General features: G+C 42.6%; 1 protein-coding gene across 1 annotated transcript in view; it reads right to left on the bottom strand.

Moving 5' to 3' along the window:
• LOC137323922 (disco-interacting protein 2 homolog A-like) overlaps positions 1 to 18,514 on the bottom strand; it is a 215,398-nt gene that overhangs the window by 146,274 nt on the left and 50,610 nt on the right. The window lies entirely within an intron of this gene.

Below are 18,514 nucleotides of genomic sequence, written 5' to 3'. Positions count from 1 at the left end.
CAGTGATGGAAACATTACTCAAGGACTTTTGCTGATAAAATCAATTTACATCCCAGGCAAAAGCACACAATTGTGTTGACCAAGGCCACTGGAAATAATTAAACTGATGGCCAAATTTGCTTAACCTACCATACACACCGTACATAACATTAACTGCACCCGCATAAAGGTTGGTGTCACACAAAGCATTCTAACCAAGGCCATTATAAGGGTCGGGAGGCAGCTGGGTGGTGCAATGAGCTCACAGACTATTTTTATACCTCTGACCTGGCCTTGAACCCACCTCAAACTGATGGGATGAACGTGTGTTCTCTCTTCCAGCTGTGAGAACTCAATGAAACTGATCTGGGTATTATCCAGTGGGTGATGATCCACAAACAAATGTGCACATTATCCAACATCAATTAGCAATGGCATAAGGATGACAGGTGTGGGATATGGAAACACTGGTGCAATAGAGGATGCCCCTACTGATTTACTGATTTGAGGATAAGCTACATTGTTGGGACAAAGTAGGAGATTTACTCTACATTTGGAAGCACAAGACCTAGGCTCAAAATGTTCATCCTTGACCTTGAGTGCGCAAAATAGAACACTATTCCATTCCTCCCAGCAAAAATTCACACACACAAAAATTCAACATTTTAAAGAAGTTTGGGTGGAGTGTACAATTAGTGTTTTAATATATACACTCTGAATTTATTACTTAGTAACACAATATAGCACTTGAAAGAATGCTTATGCTAAGAAATTTACCAAATATGCATACAATAAGAAAATTAAGGGAACAATTAACAGTGCCTTATAATTAAGAATATTATGTATAGCACGGTGTCAGAACAAAGCTTTATAAAAAGGTGACATATCATTTTTTGGAGACTTTGAGAATTAGATCAAAGACATAACCACATGTTGGATACAGTCAAGAAAAGTGGTAGAAAATGGCTCACAAAAAATTCATGGAGCAAAGTGCAACTGTAACAGATATGAAGAGCTGCATTTTATTGCCCATTACTAGGTTAAAGCCAATCAGTCACTAACATCTGCTGTAACTATAGAATACTAAATTCTATGTAGAATTTTGTGTTCCATATTGATAGGTTTTATATGAAAACTATTATAAGCTTACAAATTATTTTCTGCATTTTCAAGTAATTACTAGATTTTTCATGATTTCTTACTATAAAACAGAACTGATCACAGCAGATGATTGGAACACATCATTATTTCCAGTGCAGAAGATGGAACAACCTCAAACAATTTTATTAGTCGTGTTTTCTCAGTAAATGTTAACATCAGTCAATCTGTCTTTAGTTGACAAATTTAGGATGTGGATTTCTGGATACCGAACATAACACTTTTGCAGTGAAGCTGCATAATTAAGCTTCAAATGAAGTGACAAACAGAACCACCAAGGTAACCTGCTGTAACATCCCACTGCTCTCACCACCATCCACCACAGCAGTGAGTTACATTATGATAGTTACATTATGACAATACACCTCTGGTAATCACAAGAAAATTTAGCAGGAGCATCATTGTTCATCTGAAATGCACCAACAGTTAAGAATACTACACAAAATCACCACTGAAGTACAATGTTTAATGGAGAGTCACTTTTCTACGTATTCCATATGGTCCACACTGGAGCATGAAATGTCAAGTACTTGTGCAATCTCTCCCAAGAAATTTTTCATTCCTCCTCAATAGTAACCCAGCCAAAACTTGCAAACTCATTCTCAATAGTGGGGGGTGGGGGGAGCAGAGTGGGATGGTCAGTCATGCTAACTATCCAGGAAATCAGGTCTTCCAGTTGAGAGTCCCATCCTGTGGCTAGTGGGCCTGACTTGTGGGAGCATTTATTTTGTGTTATTGGTCTCCATGTACAGCACAGGAGCATACAAAAACATACATCAATGTCTGCATGAGGGAGATCATTATCCACCAAAAGATAAATTATCTCGTCCTCTCTCCTCTTACACATGATAACCATATTTTCCTAGATAGTCCTCATGAGTCAGTGATAACATCAATATGTAAAAGAGATGGATTAAACACCAAAACAGACTTTCAGTCTGTCAAATAGAATGTTGAACAGCCTGGAACATTTTTTGCTTTCAATGCAAATTATGTAAATACAACTTTGTTACACAACACACACAAAAAAATCTTTCAGGGACATTAAGTTAACCACGCTAATCCCAAACATTTTTTATAAAATTATTTCAACCCAACTAAAAACCTCAAAATAATCTTCATTAACATTTCTGCATGTCTACTGTTCCTCCTCTTCAACAACAAAGCACTTTTGACAAAGAAAAACATCCCACGGCACTTCAAAAAATGGAAGCTGAACCAAAGGAGATATGAGGAGTGATAACCAAAAGCTTGGTCAAAGGGGTGGGTTTACTGACAATTATCAGTAAATTATAGCAAGTGAATGCATCACTTACAATTGGATTTGTATTTAACCTGCATACCCATTCACCGAATACAGATAGGTACAGAAAATAATCAAAAAGGCTAATGGAATGCTGGCCTTTATATCTAGAGGACTAGAATACAAATGGGTAAAGGTTATGCTACAGCTATATAAAGTCCTGGTTAGAACCACACCTGGAGTACTGTGTTCAGTTCTGGGCACCACACCTCAGGAAGGATATATTGGCCTTGGAGGGAGTGCAGCATAGATTTACTAAAATGATACCGAGACTTTAAGGGTTAAATTACAAGGGGAGATTACACAAATTAGGGTTGTATTCCCTGCAATTTAGAAGATTATGGGGTGATTTGATTGAAGTTTTCAAAATATTAAGGGGAATTGATAGTGTAGATACTATTTCCGCTGGTTGGGGAGTCCAGCCTAAAAATTAGAGCCAGGACTTTCAGGGGTGAAGTTAGAAACACTTCTACACGCAAAGGGTGGTAGAAGTTTGGAACACTCTTCTGCAAATAGCAGTTCATGCTAGTGCAATTATTAATTTTAAAGCTGAAATTGATAAGATTTTTGTTAACCAAAGGTATTAAAGGATATGGGGCTATGGCAGGTATATGGAGTTAGGTCACAGATCAGCCATGATCTCGCTGAATGGCAGAACAGGCTCGAAAGGCTAAATGGCCTACTCCTGTTCCTCTGTCTGCTGTAATATTAGCCTTTAAAGAGTGCAGCATTTTAGCATCCTCATTTCAGACAGATTTCCATTCAGTTAGACAATAAATTGGAAATGAAGTGTCCGACAGCTTGAGGCGATCCAGTAAATATTGCAGTGTAACAACTGACTCATCATTCAGAGGAGCAGAGTTCAAATTGTGGCCTCAACTGACATATGAACCTACCTTGCCTCTCTACCAGAATGTTGCTGGTTTTCAGTTGATTTAAATAAGCTCATAAACCTGCACCAGAGTCAAAACACAATTCTCCAAATTGTTCATTCGAGTCCATTTGATACGACTGTACAGAAAAATAGGGGTGCAACAAAACCAGCTTTATTGGTTCAAAGCTTTCTCTGTAATGGGGAAGTGAAGCAGCAAATCAAAATAGATAGCCGACAGGGAACTAAGATCAGAGGATTCAACTCTGTAATGGGGAAGGGAAGGGGAAGAACTCATGCAAAAAAACACACAAACTGTCAAAGAAAGCTCGAGTAGGAATTTTAAAACCTACAATAAACAAATCTCTCGCTGCTAAGAGATCATTGCCACTGCAGAGGAAACACTTGGTGTAAAATTAACTAATCACTGAAGTGCAATCAAATAGCCACAAAGAGGGTGAAAAGATTGCCAATCTCACCAAAAAACTTGCAAAAAAATCTCAACACTGGAGCAGGGTGCAGTAATTTCAGTAATTCAAACTATCTAAATGATGGTAGATGTTAAACATTTCAGACATTTAGTAGTACAATTGCATACGGTTACTACACTCGGCTGTTATCAGTTACAAGAAACATGACAATGACGCCAGAAATTATTTGCAAACAAAACCTTTAAAAAAAAATTGTATCATATGTTGACATATCAAGTGTAGTCTTGTGCAGGTTTTAATAAAGTAATATTGTAATAGTAGCCAGAAACAAACCACTCCATTTCAAACAAATATACACCATTACTATTGTTGGACACAAAGAGACAGCTTCCCGTACCTTACAGTGCCACTGGAAATACAGAATACATCCCACAAATCTCCATGCGCCAATCCATACAATCAGTTATTTTTAAGCTAATTGGAGCAACTGATTGCAATTCCCAACAGTCTTTCCATACAGATTAATTTGCCATTGAAAGAGTCGCAGCCATGTAAAGATGGAATTCGAACGCTCTCCAGGCTTTTCTTCAAAAAAGAAAAAAATAGCATCAAGGGCAAGGTCTACACCACAGTAAGAAGCAGCAATCAGGCAATTACTGTGTCAAAGGCAGTCAAAGAGAGTTGAAGACAGTGGTTTGGATGTGCAGCTCTGGCCAATCAATCCCTTTCAGTGTGCTCCGAGTCAGACAGTACAAAGTGAAGCCTCTTTGTTTCCTGTTTCAAAAGCTCTGAGGCTGAATGTGTGCCACGCAATGATTCCCTGAACACAGAGCACTAACACTCTCTGCGATCAGACCATCTCCCAGGTCTCTTGCAACACCCACCCCCCATCCCCCACACCCCGCCAAAGTCATCTTAGCCCCCAGGCACATCTGGTACACTTGGCAAGCAGCTGTCGTCACTCAGCTCTGGCAGCTTTCTCGAAGTCTATTAAGATGTGACAAAGCAGTCTGATGCGGCTACCTCCTCAGTTTAGCTGAGGACACCATGGTGTAAAGCAAGGAAAACAGCTGAGCCACAGGGTTCATCAAGTCAGAAGTAACCAAGGACTCATAATTTATACAAGTGCTAGGTCACTATTCTACCTAGCATGCTGCAGATTCATTAATTGCGAAATAACATTTCAACTGGTACTGGAGCAATTTCTTGGGGAATATTTAATTCACATAAGATGCTTTAACTTTGCAGTTCCCGATTTCAGGAGAGCAGTCCCAGGCTGGGTTCTTGGCGTCACCTCACACACACTGCGCCCACCCCTCCTCCACTGATATTTCAATCCAATGCCATTCTCCATCAGATACGGAGCCAATCAATCAATCTGGTGGTAGTTCACAAAGACCCAAACTATAATTTATTGCCACTGCCACAGAAACAAGATAAATCCATGCTTTTTACTTCTTACTGCAACCAGCACACCATGCACTCCGCGTAATAACGTAAAAGCACATTTAGTGCAAAGGAGATTCGTTAAGACAGAACACAAAAAGAACAATCTGGTTATACTACCCAAACACACAAATCTCAAATGCACATGGGGCAGTGAAATATTGTACAACTGCTAGCAATGCTGCAAACCCTATTCACACCAAACATACTCCAAAGCAAAGTAGCAAGCTGACATAATTTAGCGTCTTTTATCACAGTAATTCTGTCACATGTGAAATTCAGAGAACCGCAACACTTATCTTGTAATCTGTAATCATTGATTTGAACAAATACAGTGTACTTCACTATAGTAATCACCTGCCCTTTGTGAATTAGTGGCTGAAACTAATATATGCAATTTAATTAGCTCAGAAGCAGACTCTATGGACCAATGACAACAACTTGAATTTGTAACTTCTTTAATGTAGGATAACGTCCCACGGGGCTTCACAGGAGCATAAAACAACAAAAAATGACACCGAGCCAAAGGAAATATTAGGAAAGGTGACTAAATGCTGAGTCAAAGAGGTAAATTGTAAGGAGAGTCTTAAAGGAGGAGAGGTGGAAAGGCGAAGAGGTGCAGGGAGGGAATTCCAGACCTTAGGGCTTAGACGGCTGAAGGTACAGCCACCAATAGTGGGGCATCGGAAATGGGGGTTGCACAAGAGTCCTGAGTTGGAAGCACGCAGAGTTTTTGGAGGGTTGTAGGGCTGGAAGAGTTTACAGAGATAGGGAGGGACGAGGCCATGGAGGGATTTGAATACGAGGATGATAATTTTAAAAGCGACGTGTTGGTGGACCAGAAATAATGGGGTGATGGGTGAGCAGGACATGGTGTGGGTTAGAATACAGGCAGCAGAATTCTGGATAAGCTTACGTTTATGGAAGGAGGACAATGGGAAGCCGGCCAGGAGAGCATCGCAATAATTGAGACTGGAGGTAACAAAAGTATAGATGAGGGTTTCAGCAGCATATAAACTGAGGCAGGGGAGGAGATGGGTGATGTTACGGAGGTTGACGTAAGCGGAGAGGATATAGGGTAGGAAGCTCAGCTCAGGATCAAATATGGCACCGAAGTTGCAAACAATCTGGTTCAGCGTGAGACAGTGGCCAGGGAGGAGAATGAATCGGTGGCAATGGAACAGAATTTGTGGCAGGGGCCGAAGCCAATGGCTTCAGTCTTCCCAATATTTTATTGGAGGAGATTCGAAAACTACTGACAAAGTTGTTGAGAGGATATCAGACTTGCCTAACCCAAACAGGAGTACATTAAGCAAACATTCACATTGAAAACTACATTCCCCTTTCATTCTTCATCTGAAGGAAATGCATAGAGTAAGCAGAATAGTCGGAGCTTCCCAGCTACAGGAAACTGACTCAAGAATTAACTACAAAGATGCATCCAACCACCAAGCAACCACAACAGGGCTCTGTGTTTCCCAAAAACAGGTCTTCCAGTGTGATGTATTTTCTGGCCAGCAAACTAAAGACTCGGACACACCTACATTAACTTTGAGTCTCACATTATTAGTGTACAAAGCTACCATTATAGGCACCCCCTGAACTAAATAAAAAACTTTGGTCATTGCAGATATCATTACTTCTCTCCCATGTATTCAGCTACAGGTTTCAATTGAAACTCTGTACCAGAGGTAAAACCTACAAGTGACACTCCCCAGCAAAACCAGCTGGTAAGCAGAGATCAACTCACCAAACATGCTTTTAACATAAAGACTCACTAGCAAATAACAGTCAGTGTGGAATTCCACTCCACCCTTCCCCACACAGCAACTTCCATGGTCGGTCAGCGAGAATCTGAGAAATCTTTGGATTCCAAAAATGGGAAAGAGATCTACAAAAAACAAACAGCTGTAACTACTCATTTTAAGGTTACAGAGCTTTATGTACAACACGTACGGAGAAAAAAAAAGTTGAAATATGAAATATAAAAGCAAGAGTCCCAGGGACTCCTTTTAAAAAAGCATATAACTCCCAATTTAATTTTCCTTCTTCGATTTTCATCATCCAACCTGCTGACTATCCTAATTTGGGGAAAACAAGTGATTAAGGCAGTGACGGGTATGCCTACTTCTTGCAAATTCACTAAGAGCACCAGTGTTACAGTAGTACCAAACTCTGTCAACACTGAATGAACAGGAGTTATGAACATCCAACAGTGTACAGAATCCCCAACTTTCAGGCAAGTAGTAGAAGACTTGTGCTACCTTATTAAAGCAAAACATGGTTGGAATATCCAAATATCTCTCCAGCTTTTTTTTTTGCAATCCATATTCTTTCAGCTTCCTGCTCGGATATATAAATTAAGTATTAGTACGATGGGTCATCAGGGCAGTTGTCACAAACTGTTACAACAAGAGGGCTCATTTGAAACCTTGTGACTTTCAACTACACTGATCCATGATGGCTGCTGCAATTACTCTTAATATTAATGGCACAGCACTCCAGTACTTCAGCTAGGCCCAAAGATTATGATCCACAGCTGAAAGCACTTTCATTGTCTGATGAAAAAAAGCTACTGGACATCACAATAGATGTCAGTAATTCTACTGGCTCGACAACTAATAAAATGCAGCATTTCAGGCTTAGGGTAGTAAATGCTACATGCCTTCCCTCCCTGACTCCCACCTTCACAACTTAAGACACCTGTATGGAGACCATCAGTGTCACAGTTTGGTTAGGCGACAAACAAACTTAGTTTAACAGAATAGTTCCACCCCCACCAAGCAAGTCATCCATCATTCAAACAGTTGCGATGGAGAAATTCATCTATTAAAGACATCTTTTAACTAATAAAGTCAATAGCATTTGATTTCTCTTAGCCCAGAGTGGCAATGTCAAGATTGATGACTGCATGTTTGTTCCATTCGAGGACTTCACTCGAATAGATGAGAAACTATGATTATGAATTTTGTTTCTTTTTATCTTCTAGCAGAGGAGGCACCTGGATGAATAAAACAAGATTATCTAACCTTATCTAATGTAATCTAGGCTGACACTTCAGTACAGTACCGAGAGAGAACCGCAATGTTGGGTTACCTGTCTTTCAGATGAGATGTTAAACTGAAGCCCCTTCTGTCTGTTTAGATAGGCATAAAAGATCTCATGGCACTATTTGAAGAACATGGGAATTCTACCTCAAACACCACCACAACTGATTTAATGGTCATTCATCTCATGGCTGTTTAAGGGATCATACAGTGCCATGAAGCACTTTAGGATGTAACATGAAAGATATTATATAACACAATACTTTTTGTAGAGTGTGCAGACAATAACAAAGCATATTTATTATGGAGCTTAACGCTCTCAGCAGTTTTGTCGCTAGATTTGTAAATATACATGTATTGATTATCACAATATTGTTGCGCAGGTGACTGGGTATAAATATCTTCTGCTGAATCACAAAGTTGGTTTAGAAAGATGCACCAGAACTAATGTTGGAAAATTCCATGTCAACAAGATTCAGCAGTCATAACCATTTTGGACTTTTTTTTACTCTATTTTATTGAGTTGTAAAATTGTAACATTATGCTCAGAGAATCAGTAAGATTAAGTTAAAATCACAGCAATGCCAATATGCTTCCCCAGGTTTTGGCAAACATCCCATCCAACCTTTGAAATACAGTACATTAATTTGCCTAGTTTACTGTCCTGGTGAAAACCAGTAAAAATTCAGCACCATTAACTGATCACTGCCTTATTCAAGATTTTAAAAAATCCTTTCTGAACTGCTAATTTATACCTTCTTGAATTATAGTCCTCACAGATGGGGACCTCATTAATAAATCCCCATACCATCTGCTAAATAGTCAATCAGATAAGGAATGATAATTCAGACCTGCAAGTTCGAAAGATGCTTATTGCTCCTCTCATCACATGATGCACTGCTGCAGCACTAATCCTCTTTCTGCAATTTAACAATGACTGCAATGCACAGTCTCCTCCCCATTCACAGCAGCCCAAATGAGCATTTTTTCTCAGCATCTTCACACGAACAAATAACCATTGTTCTCTGGTGGAAAATATGAAAACCGTCACTAAATTAAAAAGATGCAAAGTTTCCTCTAAAGTCAAAGTACAGAAGGGTCTGTGGTGCAGAACTGCTTTCTGCGGTTCAGTTTGCTTCTTGTCCCTACGAAACTGTAAGATTAATTTAGTGAAAGAAACTTTCTGTTCCGGTCCCAACACCAGTTGCGAGTCAGCTACTCAGTTTGAATGCAACTGACTCGCTGGCCACTAGTTCGTGAATGAGAGCAGCATGTATTCTTACCTCAAAAAAATATTATAGCTTTGTAGGGACAAGTCATCAAGACACAACTCAACTGCAAAAAGCATTTTTTGCACCACAAGGGAAGGGGATGTTCAGATATAAACATTTGCACTGGAATGATTAGTGCAATGGCTGAAATGTTTAGACCTTTTCTCTAAAAACTTCAGATACCCAACTTCTAATTATAGGTTCAGGCAAACTGAAGCACTGGCTGCGCAGCTAGGAAATCCAAGTTCAAAACTCAGCCTCCGAATGATCTTGGGCTAAGAAATCCAAGTGCAACACCAAGTCGCAGGCTGCCAAATGACACTCAACATTAGACATCTGTACAAGAGATGGAATCCAAACTGCTTTCAACTGACACCACACTAAATCTGCTCCTCAGGTGCAGGTTTGTCAACCTTGAGCCGGTCTGACGGGGAAGAGAAGGGAAGGAGGAACAACTGGATAGAGAGTTTCCTTTACACATCCTTTAAATACACCTCCCAATAGCACAAAAAGAACAAAACTGACTGTCTGCAGAAATATTGCTGACCAAACAAACAGGTGTAGGCCATTTATGTCATCGAGCCTGTTCAATTTGATAATGACTGATCTGTACCTCATCTCCATTTACCAATCTTTGATCCATATCCTTTACCTAATAAAAATCTGTCGATCTCAGTCTTGAAAATTTCAATAGACCCAGCACTGTGAAGGAAAGAATTTCGCACTTCCACTACCCTTTGTAAAAAAAGTGCTTCTGATTTCATTACTGAATGGCTTAGCTCTAATTTTAAGATTGGGCCATCTTGTTCTGGATTCCCCACAAGAGGACATATCTCCTCTGTATTTACTCTGTCGAATCCTTTTATCATTTTAAACACCACAATCTGATCACCCCTCAATCTTATATACTCAAGGGAATGCTAGCCAATTTTATGCAACCTGCCCTCATAATTTAATCCTTTAAAAGCCCTGGTATCATTTTGACGAATCTGGGCTGTACCCCGAACAAGGCCTATATATATATGCTTCCTGAGGTGCAGTGCCAAGAACTCCAGATGGGGTTTGACCAAAGCACAAGGTCCTCACCTTTGTATTCCAACCCCCGAGATAAAAGCCAACATTCAAATAGCCCTTTTGATTATTTTTTATACCTATACTCTAGCTTTTAGTGATTTGTGCACGTACACATCCAAATCCCTTTGCTCCACCACAGTTTCTAGTCTGTCTCCATTAAGAAAATATTCTGATGTCTTCCTTGGATCCAAAGTGGAGGACCTCTCACTTCCCCACATTGTACTCCGTCTGGCCAATTTTTACCATTCACTTAATCTGTCTATGTCTCTGTCACTTCCTGTACCCCTCCATTCCTCCGAACTTAGTGTCATCTGCAAACTTGGATATACAACTCTCTATTCCTTCATCCAAGTAATTGATATATATGGTGAAAAGCTGAGGCCCCAATACAGATCCCCAGGGAACACCATTGGTGTCTGCCAATCAGACAACATTCCCTTCATCCCAATTCTCTGTCTCCTGGCTTCCAACCAAGTATCAACCCACGTCCGAAGGTTACCTCCAATTCTATGCGCTTTCATTTTTGCCAATAATCTTGTGCGGAACCTTATCAAATGCCTGACTAGATTAGTCAGACATGACCTACCCGTCACAAATTCATGCTGACTCTCTTTGATCAGCTCATACTTATTCAAATGCTCACTCGGTTTCAAATGAAAGATTCCAGTAATTTCCTCACAACTGATGTCAAATTGACAGGCCTGTAGTTTCCTGGTTTTTCCCTCTATTCAGTCTTAAACAATGGAGTGACATTTGCAATTTTCCAATCCAAGGGCACAATTCCCCAATTTAGAGAGCTTTGGAAAATTATGACTTGTGCACCTAGAATTTCCCCACCTGTTTCTTATAACACTCGAATGAGCCATCAGGTCCTGGAGATTGGTCCACCATAAGACCCATTATTTTCGTTCTCCATTACCATTTTTAAAAATTTATGTTAAATCTAATTAATTCCTCCATTTGGCTTATTTTTGGTTCTCTTGTAGCCTCTGGTACTTATTTTTAGGTTGCCTTGTATCACTGGTCTCTCAAATGGAGACAGCATAAGATGGGTGATAGCAACAACTGTCACAAACATCACCCATTCACAAATATATGTAATTTCTTTTTAGGTTATCAACTTAGCTTTAATACCTCACTTAACACAACATGCGGTTTTAACATTTGGAAATATTAATATTTTGTGCTGAGGAACCTCAAGTGACACCATAAAGGCAATATTCATACCACAAATCATTAATATGGTTTTACATCTATAAGCACTTCAAAATAACTTGTGTGCTGTGGATATTTGCAGGACAAATTGAGTTCCATTTTCAGATGTCAAAAATGACTTAAAGGATTGCATTGTAGTCATGTTTTTTTAATTTATTCGTTCATGGGATGTGGGTGTCGCTGGCAAGGCCAGCATTTATTGCCCATCCCTAATTGCCCTTGAGAAGGTGGTGGTGAGCCGCCTTCTTGAACCGCTGCAGTCCATCTGGTGACAGTTCTCCCACAATGCCGTTAGGAAGGGAGTTCCAGGATTTTGACCCAGCGACAATGAAGGAACGGCGATATATTTCCAAGTCGGGATGGTGTGTGACTTGGAGGGGAACGTGCAGGTGGTGTTGTTCCCATGTGCCGGCTGCTCTTGTCCTTCTAGGTGGTAGAGGTCGCGGGTTTGGGAGATGCTGTCGAAGAAGCCTTGGTGAGTTGCTGCAGTGCATCCTGTGGATGGTACACACTGCAGCCACAGTGCGCCGCTGGTGAAGGGAGTGAATGTTTAGAGTGGTGGATGGGGTGCCAATCAAGCGGGCTGCTTTATCTTGGATGGTGTCAAGCTTCTTGAGTGTTGTTGGAGCTGCACTCATCCAAGCAAGTGGAGAGTATTCCATCACACTCCTGACTTGTGCCTTGTAGATGGTGGAAAGGCTTTGGGGAGTCAGGAGGTGAGTCACTCGCCGCAGAATACCCAGCCTCTGTCCTGCTCTTGTAGCCAGAGTATTTATATGGCTGGTCCAGTTAAGTTTCTGGTCAATGGTGACCCCCAGGATGTTGATGGTGGGGGATTCGGCGATGGAAATGCCGTTGAATGTCAAGGGGAGGTGGTTAGACTCTCTCTTGTTGGAGATGGTCATTGCCTGGTACTTGTCTGGCGCGAATGTTACTTGCCACTTATGAGCCCAAGCCTGGATGTTGTCCAGGTCTTGCTGCATGCGGGCTCGGACTGCTTCATTATTTGAGGGGTTGCAAATGGAACTGAACACTGTGCAATCATCAGCGAACATCCCCATTTCTGACCTTATGATGGAGGGAAGGTCATTGATGAAGCAGCTGAAGATGGTTGGGCCTAGGACACTGCCTTGAGGAATTCCTGCAGCAATGTCCTGGGGCTGAGATGATTGGCCTCCAACAACCACTACCATCTTCCTTTGTGCTAGGTATGACTCCAGCCACTGGAGAGTTTTCCCCCTGATTCCCATTGACTTCAATTTTACGAGGGCTCCTTGGTGCCACACTCGGTCAAATGCTGCCTTGATGTCAAGGGCAGTCACTCTCACCTCACCTCTGGAATTCAGCTCTTTTGTCCATGTTTGGACCAAGGCTGTTATGAGGTCTGGAGCCGAGTGGTCCTGGCGGAACCCAAACTGAGCATCGGTGAGCAGGTTATTGGTGAGTAAGTGCCACTTGATAGCACTGTCGACGACACCTTCCATCACTTTGCTGATGATTGAGAGTAGACTGATGGGGCGATAATTGGCCGGATTGGATTTGTCCTGCTTTTTGTGGACAGGACATACCTGGGCAATTTTCCACATTGTCGGGTAGATGCCAGTGTTGTAGCTGTACTGGAACAGCTTGGCTAGAGGCGCAGCTAATTCTGGAGCACAAGTCTTCAGCACTACAGCTGGGATGTTGTCGGGGCCCATAGCCTTTGCTGTATCCAGTGCACTCAGCCGTTTCTTGACATCACGTGGAGTGAATCGAATTGGCTGAAGACTATCGGGAGGAGGCAGAGATGGATCATCCACTCGGCACTTCTGGCTGAAGATGGTTGCAAACGCTTCAGCCTTGTCTTTTGCACTCACGTGCTGGACTCCGCCATCATTGAGGATGGGGATGTTTGCAGAGCCTCCTCCTCCCGTTAGTTGTTTAATTGTCCACCACCATTCAGGACTGGATGTGGCAGGACTGCAGAGCTTTGATCTGATCCGTTGGTTGTGGAATCGCTTAGCTCTGTCCATAGCATGCTGCTTCCACTGTTTAGCATGCATGTAGTCCTGAGTTGTAGCTTCACCAGGTTGGCACCTCATTTTTAGGTACGCCTGGTGCTGCTCCTGGCATGCTCTTCTACACTCCTCATTGAACCAGGGTTGATCCCCTGGCTTGTTGGTAATGGTAGAGTGAGGAATATGCCGGGCCATGAGGTTACAGATTGTGCTGGAATACAATTCTGCTGCTGCTGATGGCCCACAGTACCTCCTGGATGCCCAGTTTTGAGCTGCTAAATCTGTTCTGAATCTATCCCATTTAGCACGGTGTTGGGGCACACAACACGTTGGATGGTGTCCTCAGTGCGAAGACGGGACTTCGTCTCCACGAGGACTGTGCTGTGGTCACTCCTATCAATACTGTCATGGACAGATGCATTTGCGACAGGTAGATTGGTGAGGACGAGGTCAAGTAAGTTTTTCCCTTGTGTTGGTTCGCTCACCACCTGCCGCAGGCCCAGTCTGGCAGCTATGTCCTTCAGGATTCGGCCAGCTCGGTCAGTAGTAATGCTACCGAGCCACTCTCGGTGATGGACATTGAAGTCCCCCACCCAGAGTACATTTTGTGCCCTTGCTACCCTCAGTGCTTTCTCCAAGTGGTGCTCAACATGGAGGAGGACTGATTCATCAGCTGAGGGAGGACGGTAGGTGGTAATCAGCAGGAGGTTTCCTTGCCCATGTTTGACCTGATGCCATGAGATTTCATGGGGTCCAGAGTCAATGTTGAGGACTCCCAGGGCCACTCCCTCCTGACTGTATATCACTGTACCGCCACCTCTGGTGGGTCTGTCCTGCCGGTGGGACAGGACATACCCAGGGATGGTGATGGAAGAGTCTGGGACGTTGGCTGAAAGGTATGATTCTGTGAGTATGGCTGAGTCAGGCTGTTGCTTGACTAGTCTGTGGGACAGCTCTCCTAATTTTGGCACAAGTCCCCAGATGTTAGTGAGGAGGACTTTGCAAGGTCGACTGGGCTTGGTTTGCCGTTGTTGTGTCCGGTGCCGAGTGGTCCGATGCCAGGTGGTCCGTCCGGTTTTATTCTTATGACTTTTCGTAGCGAGATTTTACAACTTTTAATGAACAGGGTCAAAATACATTTTATGGTCATGCAGTCTTGCTGTAGATTTCTTGGTCTCAAATTTGACTTACTAACCTGGTTGTTATTTCACATTAAACTTAATATATAGTTCACCTCCCTCTTGAAATAAAAAGTAGTCGTTCATCTCCTGAAAGAATTAAAAACCAATTATATTTAGTTCTGAGATAACAGGTAACAAGGATACAGCGATCACTTGGAGAATCTGGATCAAGCTTGTTAATCAATGAAGCCAAGGCCCTTCGCCATCAAAGGAAGTTCTGACTGCAGGCTTTATGCATTCCTCTCATTCACTCAGATAGAAGGAACTTTAGTCCACAATATTCCTACTAGCAATTACTCAAAGTCCTGATTAACAACAGATAGTGCCTGGCAACTGTTTGGTATGGAAATCTTGAAGGAATTGTTTCATAAGGGTCTCCTTTCATTGTCAGAATAACAGTCAGCATCGCACACTTTAACCCTAAGTCACTAAATACAATGCTGCATTAATTTTCAGTGGCCGACAGTTACCCTTATTTTGATGTAGATCTCCCAGTTTATTCACAGAGACTCATTGCATGTACCACACGAGAAAAAGGTTTCAAACTCTACTATTGGTAGCACATTTTCTCACTTACTGAACAGCGAAAAATCAAACCCACATCAGAAATGTATTTCTACCAGCCTTATCCTCAAGTTCTATTTCCATACAGTGTACCTGAACGACACAGCTTCTTTTCTACACATTCAATGAGTATCCATGTGATCTGGTGAATGGTTTGGTGAGGAAAGGAGTTGACCTCAATCACTGAATGAAACACTTGCTTCTGGACCTATACCAACCGATCATTTTTTCTTCAAACCTTTCCCCCACCTCACCTTCCTAGGCCAAAGCCATGGATAGCCATGTGCCAAGAACAAGAGTATGATCATTAATAATTCGTCTTGTGGCTATCTGAAAATTCATCCATTTTGAGTCAATGGAACTTTTTCCACGATCAAGTCTTGAAATAGACAACACTGATCCTTATTAGAAACAAAACATTCAATATTCCACACAGAGGCATGCATTCTGGCACAGGACAAAGTAACAGAAAAATGCTTTCCTACCCACAAAGAAGGTAGGGACAAGAGGTAGAGAAAGATACGTTGCAAAAACAACTTGCATTTATATAACTTCATTAATGTACAAAAAACATCCAAAGCGCTTCACATTGGAGAAGGATCAGACAAAAATCAACACCAAGGAGGAGATATTTGGAGCACTGTCTCAAAGCTTGCTCAAAGAGGTAAGTTTTAAAGTGAGTCTTAAAGGAAGAGAGGGAGGTTGAGAGGTTTCGGGAGAGAATTCCAGAGTTAGGGCAAAGGTGGTTGATGGCTCAGCCGCCAATGGTGGGGTAAACGGGATGGGAGATGCATCGGTGTCCAGAGTTGGAGGAACACAGAGTTCTCAGAGAGTTGTAGGGCTGGAGGAAGTTACAGAAATAGGGAGGGGTGAGGCATATAGAGATTTGAACACCAGGATTAGAATTTTAAATTGGAGGCTTTGGAGGACTAGGAGGCAACGTCGGTTAGCAAGCACAGGAATAATTGGTGCATGGGACATGGTGTGGGATAGGATACGAGCAGCTGCATTTTGGATCAGCTGAAGTGTATGGAAGTTGGACAGGAGAGCATCGGAACAGTTGAGCATTGAGGTGTCATAAGCATGGATGAGGGTTTCGGCAGATGCGATGAGGAAGAGGTAGGTGATGTTTTGGAGGTGGAACTACGTGTCAGAGAGGGCATGGGAAACTCAGTTCGGGGTCAAATAGGGCATGGAGGCTGCAAACATTCTGGCTCAACCTGAGACGTAGTTGGGGAGAGGATGGAATTGGTGGCGAGGGCCAAGACCATGTCTTTGATCTTCCTAATGTTTAACTAGAGGAAACTGCAGCTCATCCAGGACGGGATGTTGGACAAACAGTCTAATAATAGAGGCAATGGAGGGTTCATGAGAGATAGATCTGGGTGCTGCAGCAGACATGTGGAACCTAATTGAATGTCTTCAAATTATGTCACCAAGGGAGCTGAGGAATAGCAGGGGGCCAAGGGTAGATTCTTGGGGACACAGGAGATAACAGTGTAACAACACTGAAGAGAAGCCATTGCTCGATATGCTCTGGTGACAACTGGAGAGCTAAGAGTGGAAGAAAGTGAGGGCAATTCCACTCAGTTGGACAATGGAGGACAACTGTTGGAAGAGGATGGTGCGGTTGACTCTGTCAACGGCTACAGAAAGGTCGAGAAGGACAAAGAGGGATAGTGCACCTTGGTCACCATTAGAGGAAATCTTTTGTGACTTTGATTAGCATTGTTTCTGTGTTGTGGCAGGGTCGGAAACCTGATTGGTGGGATTTAAACATGGAGTTGTGGGAAAGATGGATAGGGATTTGGAAGGTGACAACACGTTAAAGGACTTAGAAGAAGAAAGGGAGGTCGAAGTTGGGGGTGACAGTTTGCAAGGATAGAGGGGTTGAGGATGGGTTTTTTTGAAGGAGTGATGATGGTTTTGAAAGGGATAGGGACAGTATCTAAGGAGAGGAAGCTATTTACAATGTCAGCTAGCATGGGGGCCAGGAAAAGAAGTTGGGTGGTCAGCAGTTTAACGGCAATTGGGTCACGAAAGTAGGTGGCGTGCCTTATGGGCAAGATGAGTTTGGAGCATGAGCAGAGATAGGAAAGAAACGAGAGAAAGATGCAGGCTCACGGCTCGGTTAGGAGGAGGCGACCTTGGGGACCTGTTTGCTTAGTTGGCAAGGTGAAAGAGGGGGGAAGCAGCAAAGCAGATGGTCTCAACTTCAGCGACAAAGTCGTGTATGAGCTCCTTTCACTTGTTGGAAGTAATAATTGGGGTGGGATGGGGTTGGTCAGTGGCAGGGCAGAGGGGTTTAAGGAGATGGTTGGTAGTGGAGTAAAGAATCCGGGGGGCGGGGGGAGGGTGATATTATCTTTGCCTTCCAGCACGATCCTGGAGTAGTGAGCTGTTTGGCAGAGGAGAGCAACCGCCAATAGTGCTTGATGCGGTCCGCACCACACATGCTCAGTCTGCACCCCTTCACGACAAAAGTAGTGAAATGCAAAGGCAGCAGTGAGGGCAGGGGGGGGGGGGGGGGGGGGGGGAGAGAAGAGGAATCACATTTCAGGAGTTTTTCCTATTTTTTCCCTTCACTGAAAGAATTTTGGGATTGAGTTATGTTAAACTCTTGTGTTTTAAAACAAATGAATTTGCACAGGTTTTTGGCATCAAAGATATCTATTAGAGCCAGACACATTGGAATGTCAACTGATACAATGAAGGTCAGCTATCTTATCGCATACCCATTTAGAGCAGCAGGAAATGTGCTCTTCAAAACCACACCTCATTGGGGGAGGGGAGGTAGCCAGTTTTATTGGCAGGCCTGCTGGCAAATCACTAACCAGAGAGAAAGTCAGCATCACAGGCCTCCCCTTGTTTGAAAACACAGGAAAGGGATAAAGGGATCAGGTTTCAAACAAGAGACTGTGAGGCGCAAGCTTGGGACTTGGAAGCTAAAAAAAAAGCAATGATGTGGAGATGCCGG

This window comes from Heptranchias perlo, chromosome 7 (genome assembly GCF_035084215.1).
Source record: "Heptranchias perlo isolate sHepPer1 chromosome 7, sHepPer1.hap1, whole genome shotgun sequence".
Lineage (NCBI taxonomy): Eukaryota > Metazoa > Chordata > Chondrichthyes > Hexanchiformes > Hexanchidae > Heptranchias > Heptranchias perlo.
This window is presented reverse-complemented; position numbering and strand designations above follow the sequence as displayed.